We start from the raw sequence: 12,254 nt of genomic DNA on the forward strand, positions 1-12,254 counted from the left end.
CGCAAGCAAGGATATGATAGTAAAATTAAAGTGTATATTTCTTAACGTGACAGTGGCTATGATAGTAAAATTAAAGTGTATATTTCTTAATGTGACCGTGAAAATTACAATTGAATCCAAATTCAATAACAATTAATCTAAAATTTATTGTAATTTTCACATTTTATATTTGGAAATGTAGGAGCATTAATCATTATAAGAATTGGGACCATTTCAATTTTTTTCTTTTTTTACATTTTTTCCACTTTCCATCTTTGAGAATATGTGAGTGAGGCAAAAGAAAAGGAAAGAAATCTTGGGCAATGTGATTTTCTTTATTTTTTTGGTTGGCTTTATTGTTTATACTTTTTTTTTTTTTTTTTTTTTTGCTTTTGATATTTGGTTTTTTCTTATGGACAATTATAAGCTTATTACGTTATGGAAATTTCCATTCGAACGTCGTTTTGTAATTGCGTAAAGAGACAAACGTTTGGTGATGAGCATGTTTTGGTTTGTAAAAGTTTGTGGTTGGAATGTTCTTTCTATGCCATTTTGGATTATACACAAGCTTCAAAAATTAAAATTAAAATTGCTTTGTCGTCTTCTTCTTTTTGGTTGGTCTGCATAAATCATCAACAAAGCATCGCCCCACCCAAAAAAATTATTAATTAAAAAGAATAAATGTCATCCGTATACGACAATCCAGGGAGGATAAGCAATTCGGATACCCCTGCAGAGAGGACGAGGATGTCCTTTTCTTACCTTACATGTTTGATTTTTTGTCAAATTCAAGCATTGTAAGAAAATGGTTCGCGTCTATAAGAAGTAACTTAATCAATTAGAATTATGTTTAATAAAGTGGATGTTACTAGTTTTAATCCCTCTTCTCATCTTATACAAATATGTAAAAAAAAAAGAAAAAGGCAACAATAATTACCTGTTTTAAACACTCATGACAGGAAATGAATCAATTCCAGTTAATTCAACCGGAGAGGAACCGGTTCCTTCATTTAGAAGGGTAAAATTGTTATTTTATAATTATTTTGACAATTCTGCCTTTCATTTAGAAGGGACCAGCTCCTCTCCCGTTGAATTCAACTAGAGAGAATCATTTTCGCTCATAACGTGAGACTTACTTGTTCTTTCTGAGCAAGTGAGCTCTACAAAAATGTTCAATTTCTGTGCAATTTAGATAATCTAATAATAAAGAATTAGAATTCCTACAAAGATTGCAGCTACCCGAGCTAAGTGGGCTTTGTGGCCTTCTTGAGATGCGTGCAAATTTTTATTGTTAGATTGATTTTTTTGTGAAATTCAAGCATTTTAAGAAAATGGGCAGCAAAAATTACCTGTTTTATGCGGTCATGACATGAGATTTACATGTTTGGACAAGTGAGCTCCACAAAAATATTTGATTTTTTTTTTTTAAATTTGGATTGTCGAATTACAAGAGAATTACAAATCCTACAAAGATTGGGGCTGTCCGAGGTAAATAGATTCTACGGCCCTATGTGAGATGCCTGCAGATTTTTATTATTAGGTTATCTAATTTTGTGAAATCTAAATAGCCTAAGAAAAGGGGTTGCATAATCCGTTATCTTTAATAGCATATGATGCTCAATTCACTTGTTGAGGCACGTGAGCCCCCACAACCTCCCTTTCTTAGACAACCGATCAAATTTCTATAAAATTCAAACAATTTAATATCAAGAAATCTCAATCCCTACCAAGATTGGAATTTGCATGAAATAAGTAAGTGAGCCTGTAGGCTGCAACCCCAGCTGCCTGAATTATACTGCAATTCAATTGCAAACAACCGAAGTATAGGATCCTAATTCAACCAATGAAACGTCGTAGTCTGATGTAGGGCCACATTAATAATTTGATTGGTCAGAATTTTTTTTATTGGTGGGTCCAATTGTTATGTCTTTGGTGCAACCAGCTTTTCGTGGGGTCGTGAGAATAGGTAAGACGACCCACCACCATATCATAATGGTGTTTCCTCAGGACCAGTGTGAGAGACACACAGCTTTTTCAACTTTCTAGCCTCTTTTCCATGTGAGCAGGGTGGAGGATGATTACCCTCTTTTTTCCCTTTTCTTTTTTTCTCTCTCTCTCTCTCTAATTATAAATACCATATATATTCCTTTCTTTTTCCTTCTTTTTTCAGTGACTGTTGCTTTGAGTTTTCAAATTTAAATTAACTGCCCGTTGGTGAATCCACAATGCCCTAGTCCAAGATCCAGGTTTACAGAAAATTGCTATGAATTGCAAGCTTTTACCTAAATTTACCCATAAAAGCTAGGGGTGGTAATTATTGAGATATGGGTATAAGATTTAACCGTAATCTACTAATTACGTGTTGGGTTTGTAAGTCGTGTCCAGAATTATTAGCCTTAAATATTGTGTGTTGAGGCATGGGTATAAGACTAAATAAGTCAATTCTAACCCAACACATTTAATTTAAAGGGTCAGACCCTTAAACCCTAATCCGCTAATTTTTTTATGTCCAATTCGAAAGTCGTATAAAAAATTGGCAACCATAATAAAAACCGTCCAACATAAATGGGGAGTGTTGTGAAAGGTATTATACCTTTTGCTATAGTAACTAAAATGTGGGTTGTCTTGTGATACTTATCATATTTACAAATTAACGTGTAATCTAAATAGTATTTATTACGTCAACTATTAACTGGCGGTCCATATTTTGCTCGTTTTGGACCGCCACATAATTTTATAAGAGATTTGTTGAGAACTAATAATACAAACATTTTTCATAAAGAATCGAAGTTTGCAAACTCACAAAATGGTCAGTATCAACAATCAACTCAGCACATTATTATTTACAACTGGGGTTTGGTCCAAGTTAGGACCCTCCTCCCACTACCAATTACCAAACTTTGGTTTTAATTATTGTTTGGGTAGGGTAATGAACCAACCGAATTAGGCTATGTTGAAAATTGTTGTATTAAAATAATCCAATTAGAATATTCTATTATTGTTCGAATATCAGTTCATTTGATCATTTAGATGACTTTTAAGTTTATTTTGAGTGCAATAACCCCCTTCAGCCCCCCGAAAAGAAATCGCCTAAAATTTTTTAGAAGATAAATTCAAATATCACAATTCACATGATACCTCAATGCAAACTAGTGACGTCATTATAACCATAGATGACCCTTTTTTATTGTCCATCATTGTTTAATTAGTTTTCAATTTTGGGATTGGGATCCCGTGTTATTAGGTTGTCCAAATAACACAGAAATTCGAACAACCTAAGAAAAAAGTATACAGGGTCCACCTACTTCGAATAGCCTAGGATGCAGGATTAACCCATCAATGACAATTTTAGACCACTCGAAGTTATGTATTATTTAGGTAGCTTGATAACATTGAATCTCAATCATAAATTCCCCTTCTTTAGACTATTAGTTTATTTTATATATATATATATATATATATATATATATATATATATATATATATATTAGCCTTGATTATTTTTCTTATAGGTTATTTATTAAAGTTGTATGTAATCAAATCTTAGAATCACTTTTCTTAGCTCACTTCACCTATCTTATTTTCCCTATAAATAAAGTCGTATGTAACACAAACAAAACAAACAAGTTTAATGAGAGCGAGATGTAGCTCTATAGGGCACTTTATAGTGATGAACTTAGGCCTCCATAGTTTATAAGGGTCCATTTAGTTTTGCTGAAATTTAAAAATAACGGTTTCAAGATGCGTGATTTGGAAACACGATGTTTAAAAATATAGTTAAGCGTTTAATAAAATTAGGTTTGGCATTTAAAATCATGCTTTTTTTGAAAACCTAACCCCTTTCTCACAATTTAAAAAGACATTTTCAAAGGAGACACTTTCTATAATTTGTTTAAAAACCCTACTTTTCACTTGCCAAAATCGTTGGCCAAACAAATTTCTAAGGTTGTTTTCACCTCATGAGATAAGGTAGTGGTCATGTTTGCCTTGTTCTTCTGATTATTTTCTTAATTTTCAAAATTATCTTGTTTCAAATTCAATGGAGTTGTAGCAATGAGATTCCCGTATCTTTGAAGCATCTTTGAAAGTAGATGGTTCCAATTTCCGTTAAATATGCAAAAAAATATAACTGGAAGAAGACTAATATCAAATTCTAGAACATAGACAAGTCATGAGAGCTACTAATAACAATTTCCAATTTATTATTATTATTTTTTCTATTATCAATCCACTTGTTAACTGCACTATTGAAAGTATGTAGATAGATTTTATAATGTAAAGTTGTTAATTAAATAATTATATTTTTTCTATTAACTTAATTTTTTAAAATAAGCAGTGATTTTACATAGTATCAAAGATGAATTATTGAGTTTAAATATTGACTCAATAATTTATTCCATATTTTTAATTAAAAATATTTCGCTTGTTGTTTGGTAAAATGTTAAAATAAAAAAACTGCTGAGTCTTTGGGTCTAAAACTATCGAACAAAAATAAGGCCCAAAAGCTTTCAAGTGCAATGCATGAGCATCATGAGCAGTGCGGTCTAATCCTAGTCCAAATGGGACTCAGTCATTCTGTACAGAGCCCATCACTGTTGGGCTTTAATTGAGAACAAGAGGCTATCGCCCATTTCATGGATAATTTTTATTTATTTATTTTAATTAGATTCGAGGAAATTCATTCAATTTAGTCTATTAACTTAATATATATTAATATATATTATTAGAGAATGTGATTCTCGTATGGAAAAAATAACTGCTTTTAGAATATGATTCTTTTAAAATGCTTGTGAGAAACTAAAAATCAAAAGGGAAACTTTGAATTCTTTTATGAAAAATGCAGTTAATTTAATAAACTAAATTAGATAAAATTCGTCTAAATTTGTGAAAACTTGTGCCAATTTAATTAAGGAAGTCTAAACCAGTAAATTGTAGGAAACCCGAACACAGATCTAGATCAAAACAAGGGTCTTGGTCCGATGATAATCTAAATACATTATGTTGAAGCAATTTTTCATACGGTCGAGCCGACAACAAGGTTCTTGCCAAAAAAAAAAAAAAAAAACCACTGGAGTGGTGCTGGCCAAAGGGAGGGGTCAGTGGGAAACCTCCAATCCCTAAGTGAGTATGTGTTTAGAAAACTGAATGTAGATAATGTCTCATGGGAATGTGTTCTCCTTTTAAAAATGAGTAGTGATAATGGAGACACCGGCGTGAGTGAACAATCACTCACACCAGTTTATTTTATAATATAGTTTTTTTAATATTACTATTTATAAATTTTTTTTAATAATATTTTATATTATAATAAACCGTGTGAGTGATTAGTCACTCACGCCAGCATCTCCATTATCACTACTCAAAATATGGTTCCTTAGATGCATGCCACGTAACCATGAGCTTGAGTAGGCCTAGGACGAGTATTTACCATATCACCACGTCATATAGATTATATATAACAACATATAACATATGTGGGTTTAACCAATGGAAGGCTCGGATCAAGGCCTGAAGTGCACATTCCAAGAATAAACCCAAGAAAAGCTTGGGCTGCTGTTCTACACTTTGAGCTCACCTTATTGGGCCTGGTATCCATCTTCGTGAAGTAGGGGTGCCTTGTGGGCTGTCTTGTTTTTAACTTTTTATTGTCTAAATTTTTGGGTAAGTTTATATTTTTACAAGAGAAATGATTCCCATCAATATTTTTTCTATTTTTTTTTTCATTTTATTTGTGAAATTTAATAGATCAACCATTAGATTTGTGGACTCATGTAGAACCCACACAAATTCAATGGTAAATTCATCCATCCACTATGGAGATGATTAAAAAATAATTGAAAAATGAATAAATTATATCATTTCTCTTTTTACAATACGCAAAATCTATCCATCATGCCAAACGTCAACAAATGATTGGCTTTGATGTAAATCCATGTGTACATTTAACAGTTTCTATGAAACAACTAACAGTTGAAACCATAATTTTACAATTTTATTCCACCACTATCACCCTACCTATTGACATGCCAGTATCAATTAATTATTGAATTAACCCTTGTTTTATATATATATATATATATATATATATATATATATAGTTGATTGGCATTGCCATGTCACAACAACAAAGTAGAATAAAAATATAGTGTATAGTATTACTAAGTCATTTTTTTTTTTTTTGGGGGGGAGGGGGAGGGAATGGGGTAATGGGTAATGGGTGTGTTATTTATATGAGAAATGTTATGAGTACCAAATCTTTTATCAATAGATGCTTACCAAAGTACCAAACTGATGTGTAGTAGTGGTATCCGTTACATTTATTTTCATTAATTATTTTATTTATCTCTAATGAATAAATTATATATCAGTTTGATAAGCTTTTCTTAGTAAAAATATTGGTGATTCTAGCATTTCTCTATTTATATAATTTAATGGTGTTGTTGTGTCTTTTCAAATAATGAATGGGGAAAATCTTATGAGAGAAAGATGGTGGTGGATGTAACTGAGAAAAAAAAAAAAAAAAAAAAAAAAAAAAGGGAAAAATTGTCAAAGGTCAGGAGACTAATGGAATTGAAGGGAAAGAGGTTGGGCACTACCACCAAACAATATATTCCTATTTATGGCAAAACCCAAGACAAGCAGCAGCACCACTTGCCCACCCACCCACTCACACTCAACGCTCTTCCGTGTTTCGCTTTTTCTCTTTTCCACCTCTCCATAATTGTTTCTTTACGTGCAAAAGAAAAACTTTTTCCACAGTTCATGGATCACTTCCTCCCCCTTCCACATCCTCATACGCATCTCCTACTCACGAATAGGAATCCCCACATACAATTCACCCACTTGTATTTTTCCCCCCACACCTTTTTCTTTTTCTTTTTTCTTTTTTTTAAATAAAAATAAACAAATTATTTGATGTTGCTTCTGACTGGGATCTCCTCCCTCCCTGTTATTTTTATTTTTTATTTTTTTATTTTTGGGACAAAAGTACTTGAGAGGGGATTTTTTTCGCCCGAGCAGAAGGGCCCTTCCAAGAGACTTTTTATTCGGAGCAAAAACTCTCCTCTCACAACTCTCTTACGATTATACTCGTCTCTCTTCTTTGAGCAACAAATTGTAAGGAATATTTCTTAGTTTTGCTTCACATGAGTTAGGACTGACAACTATATACATGACTTGCGAATCCAACACAAAATTAGTGAGTTAAAGTTAAAGGGTCCGGTCCATTTAATTAAACAAGTTGGCATAGAGTTTACCTATATAGTCTTATACATATGTCGCAACATGACATGAACTCAACATAATGATTGATAATTTTTAACACAACCCATAAACTCGACACAAAATTAATAAATTAAAGTTAAAAGGTTTAATCGTTTAATTAAAATGAATCGAGTTAAAATTGAACTCAAACTCAACACTTAGTCAGGAATCGGTACCCCTAAGTTGAGTAATTGAAATAATTAAAGTAAATGGATGGGTACAAAAAACATCTGAGGACATATATAGGTACCAAATATGGAAAAGAAGATACGAGTGGGGAGGTTCTTCAAGGGTTATGTGTGGGGTGGGCATTGGTGGGTTGGCTCTACTATGACCTAAATTATTTAGGTTGGTGTCTTGAGGGCCTCTTATTTTTGGTAAGTGGGGTAATTCTCTGTCGGGGTCTTTGAAAATTATTATTATTATTGGTGTCATGTCTTCGTCTCAATTTCTTTTTGGTGCTCAAATTAGTGTCTTCTCACCAACAGCACTTCCATCTATAGCAAATAAGCTGCCCAAGTATTGCCACCAAAAAAGAAAATGAAAAAGAAAGAAGCCAAAGTACCTAAATTATTTCACAAAAAGCATAAAAGGAAAATCACAACACCTTTATTGTTATTATTGTTGTGATTCTTCTTCTTTTTCCATATTTTTTTTTTAGTAACGCTATAAATTATATTTTTATTCACATTATTGACAGAAATGTGGTTTCTGGCATTATTGCTTCTTTTTATTATATTATTTTGCATAATAGACATGCTTGACAAAAACCCTGATTTTGTTTGGAAGAGATATAATATAATTCTAAAATAAAACCTAAAAATTTGATTTATGACTAAATCTTCAAGTATTTTTACAAAAACATGCTTTATTAACGTTTAAATTATTGACATGTTAAAATGCCACATCAATAAATATTGATGTGTCAAAATAACACATTAATAATTTATTGTCATGCGAAAATGACACATCAATAATTTATTGACGTGCGAAATGCGACACGTCAATAAAATTTTTATTGATGTGTCACTTTAGCTCCATCATTAATTTTTATGTGTTTTTGAGTTATATAACTAAAAAACACATAAAAATACATATTGGTTAACTTTAAGTTCACATGTATAAAAAATGAAAAAAGAAGAAAGAGAGAAAATTCATCAAATATTATATCCATACTAAAACTTTCAACAAGAAAAGAAGAAAAGAAGAAAAATAAAATAAAAAATAAAAATGAAAGAGTGAAGTGATATCCAATCACCTTTTAAGCGGCAAACATGCATGTCGTTTAAGTGATGGAGCTAACTGCTATCCCATTTTCAGTTGCCAAGTGAGAGGGAAGGTGACACAGCACGTTATAATATTCGTGGCCACTTCTACTAAACCTTACAACCCGCAATATATACTGCCCATTAAATTTCTTTCGATTATTATTGATGTTGGTTCCACCTTGTCGAGTGCTTCTTTTTTCTTCTCAGCTTGCATACCTTTAATTAGGGATGATAAATCATATTCACGTGTTGGGTTTCTGAGTCGTACTATCTCGCTAATTTTTTATATCAGTTTTGGAGGCCGTGTAAAAAATTCTCAATTCTAAATATCGCATGTTGAGATATCTCAACCATATATAACATGTTAATTTCATATTAAATTCACAAGTCGTATAAAAAATTATCAGTCATGCGGTTTGAATTCCTTTTCATGGAGAATTTTGCCAATCCTTTTCATTGCGGTGTGCCAAAGGCAATGGCATCTATCCCCTCCGCACAATTAGGGCAACACTTGTATGTACTTTAAAGTTTTGGTGAATATTTTGCCACGGAAAAGCTAAACTAGCGAATTGCGTGTTCCTCCCATTAACAAAATTCTTAGCACAATAGTCTAGTGTCAACGTGTTAAAAAGCACTACTTGTATGTGAATGATGAATTCATTTGTTTCACATACATGTAATATGAATGATGAGCCACTGTCCCTAACAGCAACCGTCACAAACCACGAGCCATAAGCCCATTCTGAAAGATATACACACACTTTTCAATAATGATATTTTAACTTGTAAAATAATTGATAGAGATAAGGTTCGAATTCAGTATATTTGTTCTAACACCAAGTTCTCAATAGCTTAAAATAATAAGAAATGGTTAATTTGTTTATTTAATTATTAGTCTAATACAACTAAAGTATACTCTCCTCTCTTTTTTCTTCTATTTTTTTTTTTCTCCACTATGCCCCATGTCATATTTAGATTGCTATAATCCTTAGAGAATTATACGAATCATCACATGGGCCACCGCTCAACATCTTAAACAACGAAATTTGCATCTAATATGCGTGAGACGTAAGGTGGGGTTGCCATATCAATAAGCGAGGAGAATGACGCATGGTACTCTCAACTTGTATATTGTGTACGCTTGCACAAAACACAAATCAATCCCAAAAAATAATATGCATTAGGAATTACATATAGCAAAGATTGGAGAGAATGAAAATATGTCAAACTATAATCTCCCAGATTACTAATTAACCAGTGAATGATGCGGAAATGGCCCCAGTAATCATAACTTTGTGGAGAAAGGCCACTAGGAAAGCAGAACTATATATATATATATTATGAGCAGTAAATTTGTGACAAAAGGAATGGAACTCATGCGCATTAGGAGGTGGCCCATAAAGAAAATGAAGTCAAATCCCATCACCCTTTTATTATACAGAAAGAAAAATAAAGTTTTATACAGTAAAGGTGCAAAGCAGCTTTCAACAGCGAAGCGAGAGCGATGTTGAATATTTTTCACACACAAAAAAAAAAATATTATGCCTTTAAATTAATTTTTAGTGATGCCCCATCAAACAGGAAACTGGTAATAGGTGTTGGTCCCCTAACAGACCAACCTTTGCGATTATTTTCTCCCCCATTTTGTCCACATTTTGGCTTGCTTTCCGTACACATCATCAACTCTAGGTTACCCAAATCTTTTAGCTTCATGCCATTAGCATCTATAGACTATGACTTATTGCAACCTCAAGATTTGTTTCAATTTTTTTATTTATTTTTTTAAAATTTTCTCTTCCTATTTTATTAGTTTTTAGAAATTATCCGTTAACAAAAGTATAAGTGGTGTCGGCAAGACCCGTTAAGCGTTATTAGTTTTTAGGGTCAGCAAGACCTGTTAGTTTCTCCTCCTATTTTATTAGTTATTAGAAATTGTTTGTTAACAAAAATATAAGCGGCGTCGGCAAGACCCGTTAAGCGTTATTAATGCGGAATATGCTATGCTATTGACATGTTTCTAAAAGCACATTTTATTTGTTATTACGTACGCATTAATGTGATCTGGTCGGGCTAAACCCATGTATAGAGACCAATTTAGATGCTTTTTAAATTCCATTTCGTTACGATGAATCAAGATGGAATATTTAAGGCTTTATAAATATGTGATTAAGATGTCCACTCAAAACCCTAATGCTCACTTTATATACACATCTCATCACTATATGAGACATCTAAGAGACGAGAACGGTTTTGGTATAGAAGCCGAACAATTAACCGTTGCGCTCTCCCCGTTGCGCTCTTTGTCACCAATGATCCTATATATAGGCTTTCTCTATATATATATGAAAGCTTAAAATTGCTCAACCATCCAGGAATTTGTCTGATAAATAATTGAACCGATTTTTTTTTTTTTTGGTGTGTGTGTATGGTGGTGTTGCTTTCAGTCTCCATATATAGACTTCATAAGTAAGCTAGCCGATGACTTTGGAGGCTGTTGATTGGCTGAAAAGGCTAGGTGGTGAATGAGTACTGTACCGAATACTAAAGCCAAGTCAATTTCGAGCATATTATAATAAGGAAAATAATGCAAAATTCTTAGCAGAAAAAAAGGAAACATAAAGTGAAGATTCCAAGCTCAAGAGATCTTACAATAAATCCCAGATTCCATTTTCCTCCTATATATTCCCCTTTCCCCTTTCTCTTTCACAAAATTTAATTCCTTTTTTTTCTTAAATATACATACACCTATGATTTTGGAGAGACAAAGAATGTATAAATGTCTCTTTGGCCGTCGAGAGGGCAACAACATAAATGCGAAAACGACAGTGCTATAAGGCACACGCAACTCTCTCTCCTCCCCCCCCCCCCCCTACACCGGTGGGGGTGGGGCTCAAGGGATAGACAGCTAATTAGATGGCTGCCTAACACTTCAAACGTATGAGTCCCTTAAATAATAAAATCTCTTCATAAATAGTATTAAAAGATTCTTGACAAATCAAAATCAGACGGGCTATATATCATCTTCTGATTTTTTTTCATTTTCTCATGTGGGCGTATTATATATCATATATCCAATGATGATTTTAAAAATTGAAAAAATAAGAAAAGAAACGAGAGGTGTGAGATGAATAATTTTTTAATCACTTTTTTGGTTTTTGTTTTTTCTGACATATCTGAACAAGAGAAAGAAAAAAAAATGGACGATGATTCTAATTAGTGACTTTCGCTTAATAATTTTTGAAATAGAGAGAATTTTGTTCTCTGCTAATTTACTTTTCAAAACATACAAATAAAGAAAGTTGAACAAGAATTCATAGTGTTACTTCAACAATAAAAAAAAAAAAAAAAACTATAGAACTAAAATACATATTATTTAATTAAAAAAAAATACCTCACTTAAATTTATTGTATTAAACATCAAAATTTATTGAGGTGGTAGCCTGTTCAATATGCTAATAAAGGCTCTCAGATGTATCTCAAGTTTTTTCTTTCTAATAGTGCTTGCAAAATATATTTTCAAGCTCGGTCTTAACTCATTTTAAGCCTGTTTGAGATTGTGTTAAGCTTAAAAATATGCATTTAGTACATAGAAAGTCGTGTCAAATGAAAAACGGGTAGCTTTTTTTTTTTTTTTTTTTCCTCTATAAAAGCCCAAAACTATGTTTGGTTAAAACTTAAGAATGAAACTTTTTTTTAAAAAAAAAAAAAAAAAACTAATTTAAGCTTTTTTCTATAAGCAAAAGT

The sequence above is a fragment of the Corylus avellana genome, chromosome 6 (assembly GCF_965113065.1).
Source record: "Corylus avellana chromosome 6, dhCorAvel1.hap1.2, whole genome shotgun sequence".
Lineage (NCBI taxonomy): Eukaryota > Viridiplantae > Streptophyta > Magnoliopsida > Fagales > Betulaceae > Corylus > Corylus avellana.